This window comes from Manacus candei, unplaced genomic scaffold (assembly GCF_025592945.1).
Source record: "Manacus candei isolate 608988 ecotype Guabito, Panama unplaced genomic scaffold, ASM2559294v1 h1tg000062l, whole genome shotgun sequence".
Lineage (NCBI taxonomy): Eukaryota > Metazoa > Chordata > Aves > Passeriformes > Pipridae > Manacus > Manacus candei.
The window spans coordinates 3,316,277-3,334,148 of NW_026138110.1; the positions used below are offsets into that span (position 1 = coordinate 3,316,277).

A 17,872-nucleotide genomic window follows, 5' to 3' on the forward strand; every position below is an offset into this window, starting at 1 on the left:
ATGAAATCATGTGTAGACATGAGAGTGGGAGGAGAATTACCTAAGACCTTATTTACAAAGGAGTAAAGACATAAAAGATGACCTTCTGTGACCACTAAAAGGATAACTTCATCAGGATATATTTGTGCCAGAACATGACTCTCACATGTCAATCATGCTGAAGTGCCAGAGAATTTACTGTAGTCATTTGCAAGGGGTTTTGAGTGAACAAGGTATATTGTTTTTTATTTTAATTTTATTTTATTTCATTTTTTTATTTTTGGTTGGTTGAGTTTTTCTTTTTCTTTTTTTTTTTTTTTTTTTTAAATTTGATCTGATGCCTTTACACACTTGGAAGAAAACAAATATACACTCACAAGATACGATTCATGGTCTTGCCACCACCGTGCAGCCCAGTCAAAGAAAAAAGTGGTTTTAAAATGACCTATGTAAACCATGTTTTAGTGTTATGTGACAAGCAGTAAGTAATCTTAGTGCTTTTTTTAAAAATAAAAGCCATGTATTGTACCTTTGCCTCAGAGAAATTGCTGAGTGACTTAAAACTCACCTACTTTAGAATCAAAAATTCCTCCTCCTCCAGAACCAACATGACTCTAATTGCACAGAAATCACATCTTCAGCAATCCCTGCATTATCTGTGATGTGAGGTGTCTAGTCTCAGCTATAAGATGTGCTTATTTTCCTTGTTCTGGCTTTCCCAGAAAGGCAGCATGTGAGTGATCACTGGCAGTCCTGGGAAGACATGGAGGGCACATATTGCTGGAGGTGTGGGAAAAGAAGTAAACCCCATGTACTCTGTGTATCCATGTATTAGTCTGTATTAGGGATGTACTTTATCAGCTACTTACGTGTTTTCCAATGAAAGCATTTAATTAATTCCGATTTAAATTTTAGAAAGCTAGTAAAAAATGAAAATCTGTCCTATAAATGTTGGCCTGTGTTGTGCAAGGTCACCTGGGAGCACTAAGAAATCTGGGGGAGGAGGTGGAACAGAGCACACAGACAAGCCACATTTTAACATTGACAACTGTTGTCCACCTCTGTATCTTTTTATCTGCATTGCTTTGCCTTCCTTAACATATGGCTAGGGAAAGATGGATTTTTAAGGTATTTACAGCATAGTATACTGAAAACACTACTTTCTCATCTCTTTCAAAAAGACCTCAGTGCACTATTTGGAGACTCTTTTTTAATAATTGCTTTAGATGGATCAATTTTATTTTTTCCCCTTTACTTTCCAGGCTATTTTAAGCACATTAAAAGAACTCTACTGCTGTCCTGGTTATGCTGAAAACAATCCCCAAACTCTTACATATATCTGTGACTTCATGGTGAGTTGCAACAGCAACACCAAGTGAAAGAATTCCTGCTTAGAGCGTTGCAGTTTGGAAATGAGTCAAAACTGGACAGAGTATTGAACAGTGACTGCTGTCAGCAGCTGACTTTTCCCATATAACCTTCACAGATCCCAAGTGGGAAGTTTACATCCCCAACATCCCACAGGCATGGACAGATGGAATCAAGGCACTGTCCACAGGGCTGCCCCGAGGGCACAGCTCTACTGACGGCACCACAACATCCCAAAACAGAATAGCTGTATGGATATGAGCCCCAAAGACTTTCCCATCCCCACTCCATCTTATATATGGGCAAAATACTTCCATACTTAAAAAAAGGAACACAGTAAAATGTCCAGGGTAGCTCTGTTGGCTTGGTTGCTGTTGTTCCTATTTGTTTATTATCATCTGTCAGGACTGACGGGTGTTTAGAACAAAACAAGCTCCGGTTTTGAAACGCTGCTTAATGAGAGGAACAAGTTTCAACTTTATTCTCTGCTTTCATGCAACCAGAGGTTCTGTTTATTTAGAAAGCTAACATTTATACAGATTATGCACTCGCAGTGGTTCTGTGCCAAAAAACACATGACTGAAATGGGTCTTTCCATCACTCTTTCAGCGTTGACCTATGATTGTTTTTACAGGAACTGGATCTTTTAAGCAATAGCCTCTGGTGGGGCAAGGGGAAAGCACGGCACCTTGTGCAATGATTTGCAAAAGGTGGCTTGGGCAAAAGGATATGTGAATACTCCAAATACTATTTGATTGCAGTAACTTCCAGTGAGAGTGGGAAGGGTCATCCAGGAAAGCTGAATGATGGGGAGAAAGTCACCAGTTTAAGGAAATCAAATCTTTATGCAATGTGATTGTTTTGATTGATTAAGCCATCCAACAAACTTTTCAAAGTATTAAAACTGGTAAAGTAAGAATTATTAGAGATGGCAAATTGAGCTGGAAAAGTCACTGGGTAATGATTCAAGTTCTAAATTTGCTGTTGTTGTATGTGCTCCTTATTATCCTGCTCTTGAAAATGTTTGAAATGTTTCCTAACTGAGTAGAGTCCTAAGAAAGAAATGCTTGTCTTGTGTTTGTATGTAACTGTATATTTAAAACTCTTTAAAAAAAAATCACTCACTGCAAAAAAATGGAAAATTATTATGCTCAGAAGGATCTATCTGGCCACTGCATTTGTAGTAACATATTATCTTCAGGAGTAAATATCCAGCCTGACAAATGTCCTGTGTATCAGTCAGTGAGTAGAAATATTGTAGAGGTGTGTGATTAGAGAAAATTGAAAACTCTTGATTTTTCTGGCTTGAATATCTTTCCTGGGAGACAATGGTCTTCCTATGGAACCATTCTATGAATTAAGGATGTAGGAAAAAAGAAACATCTTTCTGCTTTCCAATATTTTTCCAGCTGAAAAATGGTGACAAAGCTGTAGGATGTGATTCCCCCCCCCTTCACATTCTCACACTTTCTAAATGTTTTCCAACTGGCAAAACAGTCAGTGTTACTTTGTGCTCTTTCCTGCCTTTGGAAAGAAAGTAAGCCCTGTTTGAAAACAGTGCTAGTATTTCTCTGTTCTGAACTATTTTTGGAGAAAAGAGTAGAATCAAATTATCACTTGTTTCATAACTATGAAATGAAAAATTCACCAGTTCAGAAAACATTCTCCTCTGAAACATCCTCCTAGAAGTGTATTTTTAACTTGGAATTATTTTTCACTCACCTTTGTGTTGACACTCTTTAGTTAAGCCAAGTCTATCTTACAGAGTCACAGCCTCTCAAAAGATTTTTCTGTATTTTCCTTTGAACAGACATCTGTGGGCTGATTTGCATCAGCAAAGTGTTCATTAAAAAGGATTAGGCACAGTTAAACACTGCAGCCCCATGAAAGAAAGTGAGGCTAAACACCATGCACCTTCTCTCCATTGAAGGTGCCAACCCATGCGTCCTAATTTAGGGGCTTTTTGCCTCCCATACATCGGGAAACCTAAAACTTTTCATAATATAGCACAAATTACCTCCTCAGCTAGTGAGTAAATAATCACTGTTGACTTCTCTCCTGCACAGCTTTTACCTCAGGGCTGTGTGTTGGTGGCACAAAATGTGCTGTGACTTGGGGGCAGGAGGGTGGTCACTTGGCTCTTTCTCGGCTCAGCCATTCCTGTCTTTCCCCCTGTTCCCGCCCACAGCAAGAATTAAGTGCCTAAATTGCTTTGCTCATCACTTTACCAATGGACCCACTGCTTCTTTTAGTGGCTGCAATTCCCTTAGCACAGGGCTTGGGACCACTGGTGGAGGCAGATGTGACTCACCCCTGCTGGGGGAAGCCACTCAGTGTGGGGAAGCTCCCCCAGACCCAAAAGGAGTGGGAGAAAAGCGTGACTTGGAAAGACAGCAGGAATTCCTTTCCTTTCATCTCCCGTGCTTTAATTTCCATCAAGAAGGAGGCAGTTGGACTCATTTCTTTGAGTAGGTTCTCCCCATTTGAGACAGAGGTAAAAGATGCAGAGTAAAAGCAGGATCCAGAGGTGGGTGAACCTGCTCTGTGTCTTCGCACAACTGTCCCAAAGAGAGGAAAAAACTGCAATTTAATATTTATTTGCTGAGCTGCCCCATTTCATCATATTACCCTTTTCTGCTCTGTCTTGTAAGTGCTGCAATTATCTGCCATGCTGCTTAAATGAAGATTTCTCTTCACAAAAAGGAGAAGAGGGTCCAGACTTTCACTATGTTTCCTACACTCTAACAGAGTTTACTGAAGTGGTTGTACGGTTTAGCAGATTTTCATCCTGTAATTACATGTTGTGTCTGAAGGCTTCTATTAAAGCTGGGGATGGAAGCTCCTCAGAAGACTTAATAAATAACTGAAATGTGTAAGACTCTCTTTATTCAGAAAATCTGCCTGGAAAGCTCATAAGAAAAGGCTTTCCTGTGAGATTTTCTATACTTCCTACTTGAAGAGAGGCTGGAAACCTGAGAAGAGTCATTCTGTTCCAGCTAAAGTGGGTAGGTGCCAGGGGTTTAGGAGGCTGAGGGAGAGGCGAGGGGAGGAAAAGGGAGTTACACATTTTTTTTCAGAAATTCAGGTTCATCTTGAGTTTTTGGAAGAAGTTAGTGTTCAGCTTTTGTTTTGTCTGAACAAATTTCTTCACTGTTATTTTGTCTAAGTCATCTGGCTTAAGTGGGTTTGGCTTGCCTGAGAAGTCACATTGAATTCATAGGTCTGTTCACAATGCCTACCTTGAAGCCTGTTTGTAAATTCCTACAGGAGCTAATGTGCTCCATGCACCTCTTGCCAGGCACATGGAACCTCTTTTCCACTACACACAGAACAATTTATTGGAGATGTGCTTGCACTGGGCTTCAACCAAGCTGAAGCTAAGCTGAGCTGAGCTTCCAGGAGGGTCTTTGGTCCAGGAACATCAGTCAATATGAACTTATTTTGATGAGAGGTGCTACATTTTCCAAAAGAAGAGACTTCATTTCTCTCTGCCTGTGCTATTTAAGACCTCTGCAGTTCAGCTTTTAAGGTGCTGAGATAGCCTTCATAACTGATAACCCCTTCACAGCTTGGAAACTATGATTTGATTTTGGCTAGTTCAACGGGACATCACTTGAAAATCTTAAGCAGAAATTATGGCATAAAAAGCAAAGAACCTGGCAAATTCTTGACCATATTTTCACCCCCGGAGAGGAATACACGTATATACATGTATAGAGAGAGGGTCACACTGTGCTTGGGTACGTGAGACACAGAGTAAGACTCCACCAGAAGAGTAGATGTGCAATTTGAGTAATGAAATAAATAGATGTATGAGAGTGTAGTGTTGCAAACAGAGGCAAAACAGTCTGAATCAATCATGGACAATGGTCAAAGAGGTTTGAAGTGCAAAATTCAAGAAACTAAGAAAGGAAATGAGAAATAAACTGCAGACAAATTATGAAACAGCCATTTTTTTCCTCATCCAAGCTTTAATAGCAGGAAAAGTATGTTAAGAATATGCAATGCTGATGAGCTCAGAACCACAATGTTTTTTCACACAGGTCCAGCGTCAGGACATACTCAGGACATCTCCCAGAAGCTCCAAAACAAATTGCTTTTGGACTTTGAGACCATGAAACCAGAGAGACCAAATACAGTCCCTCACAGGTATGCAATGCTTCAAAGTCCAGCCTCACAAATGAAAGATACACTTGTCCTCCCTCCCCCCAAAGTGTCATCAGTAAGATGTCAGGAAGAAACATGATTTATAAGAAAAATCCATCAGATTTTGGTTTGGTTTCAATGTGTTTACAATGTAAATGACACACAAAATGACTTCTGCCAGTGGTTTGCTGCCACCCTTCTCCAAAGCAGTGACGGGTGCAATATTTTTCAGATTCCTGGCTTGAAATAGGGTAAAAATTAGTATTTTTATGTCCTTTCTTGAGACCAGTCCCTATAAGGTGTCTCATGTCTGACATGAGACAAGAGTCAAGGCTCTTCCAGGAGAGTAGCTCCGTCCTATACTGTGCTACCAAGAATAAATACTCTCTGAGCAGAGGTGCCAAAAGAGGAAAAAAAAGAAATCCCTCCCTTTCATTTTTTTTCTTTCCTTGCAAGGCCCAACATGCTGTCTTTGGACAGATTTCAATCCCGCTTTAATTCATTAAAAAAGTGAAACAAAATCACCATTTACATCCTTGACAGCTGGCAGGTTTTATGTGTTCTTACTGCTTCTGCCAAGTCAAAAAAAAGTTTTCATTCAGCTCTGTCATGGATCTTTGGAGTGCTGGAAGTGTGAGAGATGTCAAAATGTACTCATAACAATGACATACAGTACCTGAAGGCAGGAACGTATTATGCTAATGTACTAGTGTAAAGGAAGTTACAATTCTCCTTTTCACTTAAAAAAAAGAAAGAAAGAAAAACAACAAAAAACTCCGTGACATCAGAAAACATAGCAGTCCCGAAAGAGGGAGCATTTTGCTTTCCTCAAAGCCATCTGACATGTTCCAAGAGCTCTCTGTTCATCAGACTGCATTCCAGCCTGTAGTGGGGGTGGGGGGAAGAGGGAAGGAAAGGCAAAAATTTGGTGGTTTATTAGCATTTCTTGATTCTTGTTGCTTCTGTGAGATGAGAGTGGTGGATGAGCAGTTCAGATGCTGGGATGGGCTGCCAAAGTGCTACAGGCAAACCCTGCTGCTGCTGCTGCTGCTGCTGCTGCAGACTCGGCAACATGGACTCTTCCCTGCTGGGTATCAAGGTCGTGGAATTTAGGAATTTGCACCCCTATGTGATTGGGTTTGCAATATGCCACAAACAGGGCACCAAATGGAAACATTACAGTGATTGTAAGGCAGTGATAACAGTGCCCTGCAGCTACTTGGGTAGAAATAGGAACAGAAATGGCCTCCAATTTACATTTTCTGCTCTTCCGCAGCCCTAATGAGATACTAACAGAAGGAAAACCCCTTTCAAAGAGAAAGCAAACATGGCAGAGCTGAGGCATGATGCAAAGCCCCAGTGTTCTATGTCCCAGTGCACGTAGACCGAGCCTAGACCACATTGCAGGGAGTATGTAACTCGCAGGCCTACAACCTGATCCTGTGCATTCAGGCTGTACTCAGCCCATGTGTTCCTTGGCCAGAAAGGGGCTGTACAGAAAAGCTTGGCAGCTGTTTGAATTCTGTGGAGTTAGGTAAAGTTATCTAGATTACAGTTCAACAAAATCTTAGTTGCCACTTGAATTTTTGATGGGGACAAAGATAAATCAGACCCTGCTGATACTGCCTTTCCTTGTCTGGCTGCCCACCCCAAGGAAATGCAAATGTGAGTTAAATCCTCCTGAGCACAAGTGTAAGAGTCGAAACTTTCTATTTCCACCCTGCACAGCTGTTTACATTAGAGAGAAACCCTTTTGGAATAAAAGAAGAGAAGCACCCCATGGTATAATTACAATGAGCACACCCCTGCTATCATTTCCAGAGGCGTTTGGGAGGGAGCTGCCACAGCTTTCAGAACTGAATCCTCACTCAGGAAGGACAGATGCCAGATCATTATTCTTGGCTTTAAGATAGAAAATAGCTTATGGGCATAAGATGCTATTTACTGCCTACAGTACATTTCAAAGAACAGCTATCTTGTCAATCATACACCCTTTGTATTGCTTGACTAGGTCATTTTAGTTTTGCTGTGGTTAGTTGTTTTAAAATCACTGTTATTCTTATGATCAGCTATCCCTTATCTGCAGTGGTGTGAATAGCTTGGGGTTGCGACTTAAAGACCACAAATATGACTAGTCTTGGCTCTGAAACTTTGAGACCCATAGGCACAGTCTTTTCTTACAGAATGCAATCATTATGGCATGCACACAGCCCTGAGCTATTTCACTTATTAAGCCAACAACTGCTTAAAATGGCAAACTGCTCTTGGAAAAATCAACTTGGTGCTTTTTGCCTGTACAAGATCCCTTTTGATACACATAAATTTTGAGAAAATCTAAGCCTAGGGCAATTGTCTACCTCTGAGATACAGTTACAGCAGGATAATGAGGAGACTCTCAGTTACATTGCTGTGCTCATCTTCACCCACAGTACTGTGGATGCAACAGGCAGAAATTATTTGTTCTCCGCAAGAGAACAAAAAAAACCCCACACCAGTGGAAATGTGGCTTTGTGTGCATTTCTGGGATGAGGGAGATGCAGAAAAACACCAGACTGAAGGAGCAGGAACAGTGTGGTGTCTTTTACCAGAACTGGGTCTGGGAACCTGTGAGGGTGGGGAGGCCCTGGCACAGGTTGCCCAGAGAAGCTGTGGATGCCCCATCCCTGGATGTGCTCAAAGCCAGGTTGGATGGGGCTTGGAGCAACCCGATCTACCAGAAGGTGTCCCTGCTCATGGCAGGGGGTGTGGAATGAGGTGATCTTTAAGGTCCCTTCCAATCCAAGCCATTCTTTGCTTCTATGATTATCAGCGCTGTTTCTCAGAAATCCCCTGCTGTTACACCCAGAGCCACTGGAGAGGTGACGTGGAGACCTCGTGTTGGTTGACCAGCATTCAGGGCTTTGCACCTGGATGAAGTCTTTCATTCACAGATTCTCTGGGCAACCTGTGCTGCCAGCACTGAGGGCTCTGGAAGTGTTCAAGATAAAGTGCACTTTCTGAAAGTAAGATTACTCTTATTACTGAGATGATGTGGAACTGTTTCTTTTATTAGGAACCTTTTCAAATCATTTAATTATCATATTAGTTGTGTTCATAGCTTATATTCTAAGAGCACAATTGTGTGACTGAATTAAAGATTGTCTCCTGCCAATTTCATTGTACAAACAGCCCGGAGCTCTCTCTGCCTTAAATATATATCCAGAAGGGGATTGAACGTGTGTGAGAAGTGGAGACAGACTTTGGAAACAAAAGGAGCTCTTAACCAAGGCCTCTTTAAAAGAGTCTTGCTAATATTTTAAAATAATAATGATCTTTTAAAGACTGAAAAAAAAATAGTTCTGTACTCTGCTCAGTGCTGATCAAATGGTTTCACAGTTGTCTACAATCAATAAGATTTTGCTTTGGCCCTATCATGGTAAATTAAAAAAAAAAATCATGAAATTCTGCAATTACACATCTGGGAAAGTTCTGCTTTTCCACATGAAATATATGGCAAGCCTGGAGTATTTGGACTGCCAAAAAGCAAATCTCCACACCATATAAATGATGCAGTTGAAAAAATTATTAACTTATGAAACTTATAGCCAGCAGGGTTATAGAAATATTATATATAGGTGTATAGAGAAATCAGTAAATAGAATTGCTATCAAGTATGATTATTTTATTTTTTTTTAATATTCCAAAGTTATTCTCCCTTTGGAACAGGGAGTTAAAAATGCAATGGCACAAGAATTCAGAAATATTTCTAGAAAAGAAAAAAGCAACCTTTAGAAGATAAAATCCATTGTACAACACCTCTGTATGTCAAAATTATATCCTTCCTTTAATTCCTTTGGAAGGAGAAACGACAGTGTTTAATCAGAGAAAGCATTCTGGTCACAGTACAACAATGCATTTTTCAAAACTGCATTTTTCCAGGTGAAGTATTCTTTTCATGAGAGGCTTGGTCAATCCTCTCCCTTTTTCCTCATCTGCTGGTACATCACACTGGCTGGAAAGGCATCTCCTCTAGGCTGGGAAAACCTGTGGCCACCATGTACTCTGAAATCTACTCAGGAAGCCCCAGATGGCGTCAGAGTGGCCAGCCCCGTGTTCCCAGCCAGGTGTTCCACATGAGGACATGGGGTGTCACCACGGCAGCTGGTGGCTGTGATGCACCTGCATGGAGGCTGCTGTGCCTCTCCCAGCGCCGCCAGCTGCAGGAGCATTGCTGTTTGCTGAGGCACTGGAATGCTCCTCACCCAGCTGTGCTCCACTGGACACCTCTCCCTGGGCTGGAAGGGCAGTGCTGACAGCAGGGTGACACTAACCTTGGCCAGCTGACAACCAAAAGTTGCCTACACACACCCCTGATTGGACTCGATGTCCTTCCTTTGACCCTCAGCTCCTTCCTCTGACTCTGAGTAATGAGTGTAAGCACTCCCAGATACTTCAATATATCTTTTTTCTATTTTTCTTCTAGCAGAGTGGATATTCCTCCTTCATTGCTCATAGTCCTATTTGTCTGTCTTCTAAAGAAGTGAACACATCTGCTGGGGAGTTGGTGAGTCTGAGCTCGTTCATTAGGGAGGGTTCATGAAATACTTGATACTACTCAGGTAGCTTGTGATAGCATCCTCCTCACTGCTGGAGGATTTTATTTCCAATATCTGAATAAAATACACCTGCTGAAGAGCCATATCCTATACTAGGACCAGTCACAGACTGGACATGTGCTTGGGGCTTGTCCTCTTGTATAATTCAAAACAAAATGCAGAAAAATACCTTATTGAGCATGAATTTCCCAAGAGAATATGGCTGAACTTGTCTGCAACTAAGTCACAGTTGGTTCACACTTTCCAGTCCATCTGTGAGGATTATACTTCAGATAGTTGTTTAAATGGTCATATCAAACACAACACAATTTCGGGACATGGGATGCTTATTATTCCAGGAAGATTTCTTAAGTACATCAGTAGCATGTTTTCACATTTGATTGTAAACCAAAGAACGGCTGCAAAAGACAGTCATTGGCGGGGCTGAGCCACAGCACCACCCTACTATCAATAATATCAATATATGGCAGCAAACTGCTCCTCCATGTGTCTGCATGGGAAAAGTCTTAAATGCAAAGCCTGTGTGATAGACCAAGAAAACCTCCCTAAATAATTGTGGACCAGAACATTTTTTTTTTTCCTCATGAATGGGGTGTTTTACAGCATGTTTCTGTCTGAACAGCAAAAATGGTCAAGAGGAAGACTGAAGAGATTTAAGATGCAAACCCAAAATGCTGTAGATTCTAAACTGAGTGTAAAGGTTTTTGTCAATGTGTGGGCCACAGTTACACACTGTCATGTACAATCAGACAAGCAGGCAGAGTTTCAGATAAAATTATGGTGTGAGAAACAAAATCTTAATTATGCTTTTAAAATGCTGATGCTGATTTTTTAATGCTGCTGCTCTGAGCATCTCCCCCTCCTAAAGACTGCTGTGCCTGAAAACTCAGAGTGGTGACTCCAAGGGAAGGATTTTCCTCTTCCTCAGTTTCTCACCATGGAAAATGTCTACAAATGAACACAAAGAGCAAGGCAACAGCTTGCAAAAAATGCAAAGTCAAGCTTACCTGTGGCCTACCTCTGCAGCAATCTTGTTTACCCATCAACACCTCAGGAACAATCTCTACTTCATTCACATTCCTCACTAGCAGTCTTTATTATATGGTGCACCACATCCTCACATTAATTAGCACCTCACTGGCAGGCTAAGTATCATTTTTCAAAAGGACTGCAATTAACAAAATAAACCAAATCCCTTTTTAGTTTGAGCAGCACTGCTTCTCTACCTTTCTTCAAAGTGATGGGGTCAAATTGTTGTTTTCCTCTGTAAACCAGCAATGGAAATATTTCCAGATGTGGGACCGTTTTCACTTGCCTAACACCTTTTGCCTGAATATTTTAAAGGGAAGGGTGGGGAAGGATATTGATTTTCTTTGATTTTTCTTCAGTTTGTCTGGGAAGTTGGAGGCAAGGAGGTGATAAGTAACTTAGGTTACAGAATGACTCATGAGTAGAGTCTGATTTTGTGGGCTCTCAGATTACTTTTTCACCAGATGATCCGCAGCAACTCAAAATTTGGTAATGTGTCTTTCTTGAAAAAAAAAATAAATTATGTTTGTGTTGAGGGAACATCCTGGTTTATTCCTAGTGTTGATAGAGTAAATTGCCAGCCTGCCCCGTTCATCCAACCTTTGAGACTGATGCCAATGGCAGTCCGAATGCAGAGCTTGGGAATGAGTCTCACACAGCCATCAACTTGAAAGCTGTCTACAAACTCACCAGTATGAAACTGTTATACCACAGCAATACTAGTCTGTGACAGCTGGGGAACCAGAGAGGTCTCAATGGCAATAAACAGAACACGATGATTTGAAATGCGCTGTATTCCTTTGGATGCTTTGCAACATGATCTTCTCTCTGTGGAGAAAACCCTTAGTGCATGGGGCTTAAAGATTTCTTTCCCTATTTTTAAAACAAATGCTGTGGAAGCAAATTTTCTTGACTTGAAGTTTTGTATATAAAACCAGCTTAGAGTTGTCATTAAAATACCGTGGCTAAAAAGTGCCAACAAAACATAAAAATATTGACTGTCAGTGGTAATCCAGCTCCCTCAGGGGCAGCCAGAGATCCCTATGGTGCCATGGCCTCCAGGCACGATTTTCTGGCTGGATTGGCCCTTCTATGGATAAAAATGTCTTTCCTTCACCAGAAAGAGCCAGGAGTGTCTGAGGCAGCTCGATGAAGCTCTAGGACTTGCTGGTGCTTTTTGGATTTCCTGGTGGGCCATTCAGAGTGGGAGAGAAGGTAAGCTTGGAAAAATGCAGTATTGCCTCTGGAATGCAAATTTCGCTTTTGGGCGAAACTGTTAATCTAAAAAAAAAAGAAAAAAAGGAAAAAAATAGGGCCAGATCCTTTGTTGTGTGGCAGTTAAAAGAGCAATTCAATAATTTGTCCTCACAAGCCTGTTAAAGGTCTTAAAAGAGACTTCAAAAATCACCCTAAATAACCTCAGAAGGGAAAAGCTGATTTTCTAGGTTCAGTTCAGCCCTGTTTTGTGTGAGAGCCACAAGGCATGCTGTACTGCAGAACCCACCCCGTGGTGGCCTCTCAACACCAGTAATATCTGTGCTTTGTAATGAACTTTTAAGGCCACTATGTGGAAGAGAGTGCCATTGGCAAGTGCAATTCCCTCCTCATTAAATATTCCCATGCTATGAGAAACTGTGAGTCCCAGTGTTTTTTTAACACCTGGGAAAAAGAATGATGCCACATTGCTGTTGAAGATGATGCTGGTCCTTTGGGTAGGCCTTGCTCTGCCCACCTGAAACAGTCCTGACTTTTTGGGACAGAGACTGTATGGCACAGCTGGGATTTAATAAACCCTCTCACACAAATCCCTCTGCTACGCTTCTAGACCAAAAAAAAAAAAAAAAGATCTGGGAAAACCCTTACAAAAGGACTAAGAGCTATACTGGAGGTATCTCTCCTGCGGGCATTATTCCTCTGAACAGGCCAGAGTTTAGGGCAGGTCAAAAGAAAACTGCTGATCTGGAAATAATGGTGCATGTCAGGAAGATGCCACCAGCCTGCCAGCTGTGTACCCCCTCCAGTCAGCACCACACAAGGAAACACAAACACAGATCAGCTGCAAAATTATTATTAAAGCTGCCATGAATAATAATAAATAACAACAACAACAACAACAATAATAATACTAGTTGTTGTTGTTACTATTACTGCTACTATTATTACTATGCTCAGGTCATTAAAGACTGCAGTTCAGTGTCAGAGAGGTGAAGCTGCCTCAAACCTCTCACTGTTGCCCTGTTTTCCAAACAGTCACATAACCTCTGATAATGCATTTTAACACTGTTTGCCATTATATATGTCCAAAATAAGTCAAGTTTGCCAAAAATGACACCATGGCATGATTAGATGTTGGACAGCCCAACGGAGATCACCTCAGCTTAGTTCCAGTGCGTGTTCCCTTTGAAATAGAAATTCTACATAGAAATGAGAAAAACCCTCCCTTTATTTTGTTTCATTATATCACTGAGGCTTTGACGCACCCCCTAAAAGTCTCTCAGAGAATTATGTGCTGTGCTCTGGGGGTCATGACATTGCAAGCAACATGTATTGGAATGGTGGAACAAACTTTTCAACAGGTGGAATTTTTCTACTGGCTATAAATATTCCCTATCAGTCCTACCAGTGCCTCAGCAATCCTCTTTAGAGCCTTCCAGCTAAATGGCAGATATGCCCACCAGGTATAATTCTAACTTTATCAGGATGGCTATAAAAACAAAAATTTTGGCTAATAAAATCACTTACAGTGATTATAGGTACTCAAGCTTGGGACATTCCCTGCTTTTCTACACGTCTTCAACTTGCAAAGAAAAAACAAGCTGTAACCACCTTGAGAAGATTCCTCCAGGCTGAACACAAGGGGACACCATAAGGGCAATCATGGCCACACTGAAAGATCTGTATTTCCCTAGGAAATATCCTGCACCACTGCTCGCCCTTCGAATATTCTTGAAAATACCTGCCATGGAACATTGTGTCCCTGTTTGCTCTTCACACTGACAGTGGTCAGAGCTCAAGTTACAAGTATATCAAGTTGCCTCTAAGAACACCAAAGAATAAAACTGTGATGCTTCCAAGTGAAGCTGGACTTTCCAACAAACCTTGTACAATTCCTCGCCTGTGGTATTTCCGCAGCTTGGTATTCTCCCCTCCACAAAACTGTTAGATTCCCTCAGTGGATGATGGAGAGCAAAGATGTGCATATATTCAGGTAGGATATATCTTTTTTTTGGTGGCAAACCAGGCTAAAGCTGTTCCCAGCAACTTCTGTTTTTTTATTTTTGTTTGCTTTCAAAGCAACCTAAGGCACTTCAGCCTTAAGGAGAAGAAAAAAACTCCATGCTTGTTTTTGCAATTGATGGATCTCTAACTTACTGTTACATTGGGAAAGATATCAATTCCCTTGTATTGAAATAACTTGTTGAACCTCAATATTAAGGAAACCCAGTAATTCCTGTCAAACCTAAAATGTTAATAAGGTTACAATTATATATAGTTCTGGTCTACACCATTTCAAGATGTAGAGGACAAGTCTTAACACTCCATGCACTGCAGCCAGCTCACTAAATCCAATGTTTCTCTGAAACACCTAATTTAATTTAAATGCAGGGAGTCACACCAGAGCCAGCAGATGAAACAAGAATGTAAAGGGCGGTCCTAAACCAGTTGTATATTTCTGAACATTTCCACCTCTCTACATTAACTGTAATTTCTTTGATTACAACTCAGCTTCTCCCACCCTAGTTTTTTTTCCCCCTTTATGCGGCTGAGAGAGCTTTACTCATGGTCATTGTTTCCTTTACACCACTGATTAGTCAGACAGCTCACCCGGCTGTGTGGGGTTCTCATGTGAGTGTGAGAAAGCAGCACGAAGAAACCAAGGAAAATATGAATGCAAAACCACAAAGGAAATCCAAGGCCAGGTGCAGGCTCTGAGACTGGATGTAACTTGGTCCCAAGCTGTCTTAGCATCAGCTTGTGGTTAATATTGTCACCGTTGGGGTTAGCAGGTTTGTTAGGCTCTGAGCATTACTTTTTTTTAAGGTACATCCTAAGAGATTCAAGTTCCACCTATCAAAGATATTAAGAAGAAAACATCTGACTGTGAAATTCCATCAGGAACCAGAGTGCTGCTTTATTAATAAGTGGAATATATATATATATATATATATATAAATAAAATGAGATCTCAGGTTCTTTAAGCAGAATCATGGGAATGGCATTATTCACTGTAGTTGTTACTCTCTCTGTGTCTTCATTAAGTTGCAGAAAAAGCAGATAATTTTCAGGTTTTACCTATTCATCATTTTCAGGTTTTACCCATTCCTCCTCCCTTTCAGTGATGCTTTTCTTCATCAGAGCTCGCTGCCCACCCCTCTCCTCTGGCTGACCTTCCTTGGAGGGTACACTCTATTTCCTACCAGCCCTTTTCTCTCCCATCCCATGCCACCTGAAGATGTCCAGCCCAAAGCCACCACAATGAGGACCACACCAGCTGTGTCTCCTTCCCTGGGAGCCCAACTCTGGGACAGGCTTCAGTGCCCTGTTTGAACTCATGGGGGGAATCTGTGCCCAGCCACCCAGAGCAGCTGCCAGAGCAACCCACAGCCCTTCCATGCTCCCTCCCTCCCTTTTTGCTCCAGCTGCTGGAGCCGTTATTCCTCCTTTCTTCCTTCCTCCCCAGACATTCAGGGCCACAGCTGTTTGATCAGGTCACAGTCCCATTCTCTCAGAGCCACTGACAAACAGCATGAAAAACCACTGGTGGAGAGATCAGATTTTCCTTCTCATTCCTTTTCCCTGTTCATCTGAGGGCACAGTGGCCATCACGGCTGAATGGTGGCTGCTTTGTGGCTGGCAAGGCACACACGGCTAAAATCCATGTATTCTCATTTTCCATTTATTTTCCCTTCCCATCTACCCTAGCAGAAGGAAGAGCAGGTGAGCAGTGCCACAGAGTGTTGGTCGCACTACTGCTCCTTCAATCATGTTGTGAATTATAAAAGCAGATCATTTTGATTGAGTGTGAGGTACCAGAAAACTTTTGGATGGCCACTGCTGTATGATCTCATGCAGACAAACCACCTGTTAGTGGGCTGCAGCAGTCATAAATTGGTCCTGGGAAGGCTTGGATAAAGAACCGTCTTCTCTGTTGTCCCAGGAGAGCTGATCTATCTGTATAAAATATCTATTTACGCTGCAGAAGTTGCCATTAAAATATTAGCTTAGTGATATTTTCCATGAGGAATTCCTGGGCTTTCCATGCTCCCATGTGCGTGTAGATGTATGTACCTACAAGTGCACACACCGCAGTGTGTTGGAAGAAATGTGAGCATACTGAAATATAAATGCAACTGTTCAGGTTCAGTGGAGATCAAAAAAGGTAGGAAATGATAGAATGAATTATTATTAAAAAAAATAATTGAAATTTATCTTCCGGAGTTTTGTCTTTGCTGGACCTTTAACAAAGTTGTTAACAGATTCTATAGGGGATCAATGTTTTTATTTTTTTGTGGTGCAAAATTGGACTTTGCCATAGACCTTTCTGCTTTAATTTTAATTCTGTATTGATAATTTCAGAAAATGAATATTGATGCTTTAAACCTTTTCCCCCTCTTCCTTTCTCCCTTTTTCTCTCTTTTTTTGCAATCACCTGTAACAGGAAATCTAGTAGGTCTGTATCATCTCTTTCCTTTTCCCATTTTCTCTTTATTAAGGTTTTGAAAAGCCATAGAATGGTGAGAAATGGGATTTTTCAGAAGCAGAAAGCTACAGAATGGCCAAGGCAAAAGCAGAACCTCATTCTGCCCAGCATTTTTCAATTCAGAGCAATAAGGAGCAAGGAGAATTGAAGACACATAGTAATGACAATGCTGCTGCTGCTACAGTAATTCCCCTTTGAATATTGCCAAAACAAAACAATGCAGTGTTGGAGTGTTTCTCAGAAACACCTTCCTCTTCTTTTGCCAGAAGGGGCTGGAACTAGATGATCTTTTATGAACTTTAAGGTCCCTTCCATCCCAAGCCATTCAATGAAGAATTACAATCTGGCTTTCACAAAACAAGTGTGTTTCATTGGAACTGTTTATCAGTCTCGATGACAACACCTTTCAGTGCCTTCATGAAAATGGAGGTTGAGAGCCACGCTGAGCAGAAATGGGAAACCAGAGCACCTCTCAGCCAACAGAAGGCTCTGGTGCTCTTGGAGCATATCTGTGCCAGGGATAAAATACACCTGGACACTTTTCACACCAAATCTGTGCCAGCTGTGCAGACAACCTGGTGTCTTTTCCAAGGTGGCAAAATTGGGAAAGTGTGTGTATACGTGTGACATACAGTGGGAGGAAGGGAGCTAGAGGAACAATGGGCTTTCTGGATGGCTGAAACATCTCCATTTTAGTGTCCAAAATCAGGAGCCTTTTATTGCACTTCACCACAAATCTAGCAGAAAACCTCTTCCTCAGACACGGGTTTCGTGCCAGTTTTGAGATAGATATTCCATTTTGTGTTGATTTTGGATTTGGAGCCAATATTGGCCTGATCGTGGAAACTGAGTTGCAGCTTTAAATTTGGAGAGGCAACTGGTTCTCCTGAATGCTTTTAAAACACTTTCAGCCCTTTGGATGAAAAACGCTCATGTTTGTTTTACCATTAGTCACTTGGAGTAAGACCTCTGGAGGTCTGAGGGACCATCTAAATCCTACTAGATACATAGCTTCTTCTGACCATCCTTTGCATTATAAGTACCTAAAGAAGGG

The 17,872-nt window shown here is 41.4% G+C and overlaps 1 long non-coding RNA gene across 1 annotated transcript in view; it reads left to right on the forward strand.

Annotated features, from left to right (window-relative positions):
- LOC127478762 (uncharacterized) overlaps positions 1-17,872 on the forward strand; it is a 237,216-nt gene that overhangs the window by 171,280 nt on the left and 48,064 nt on the right. The window contains exons 5-8 of the long non-coding RNA XR_007907333.1: positions 5,391-5,496; positions 9,956-10,036; positions 12,238-12,332; positions 13,862-14,325. This is a non-coding gene — a long non-coding RNA (uncharacterized LOC127478762). The remainder of the gene's footprint in view (positions 1-5,390; positions 5,497-9,955; positions 10,037-12,237; positions 12,333-13,861; positions 14,326-17,872) is intronic.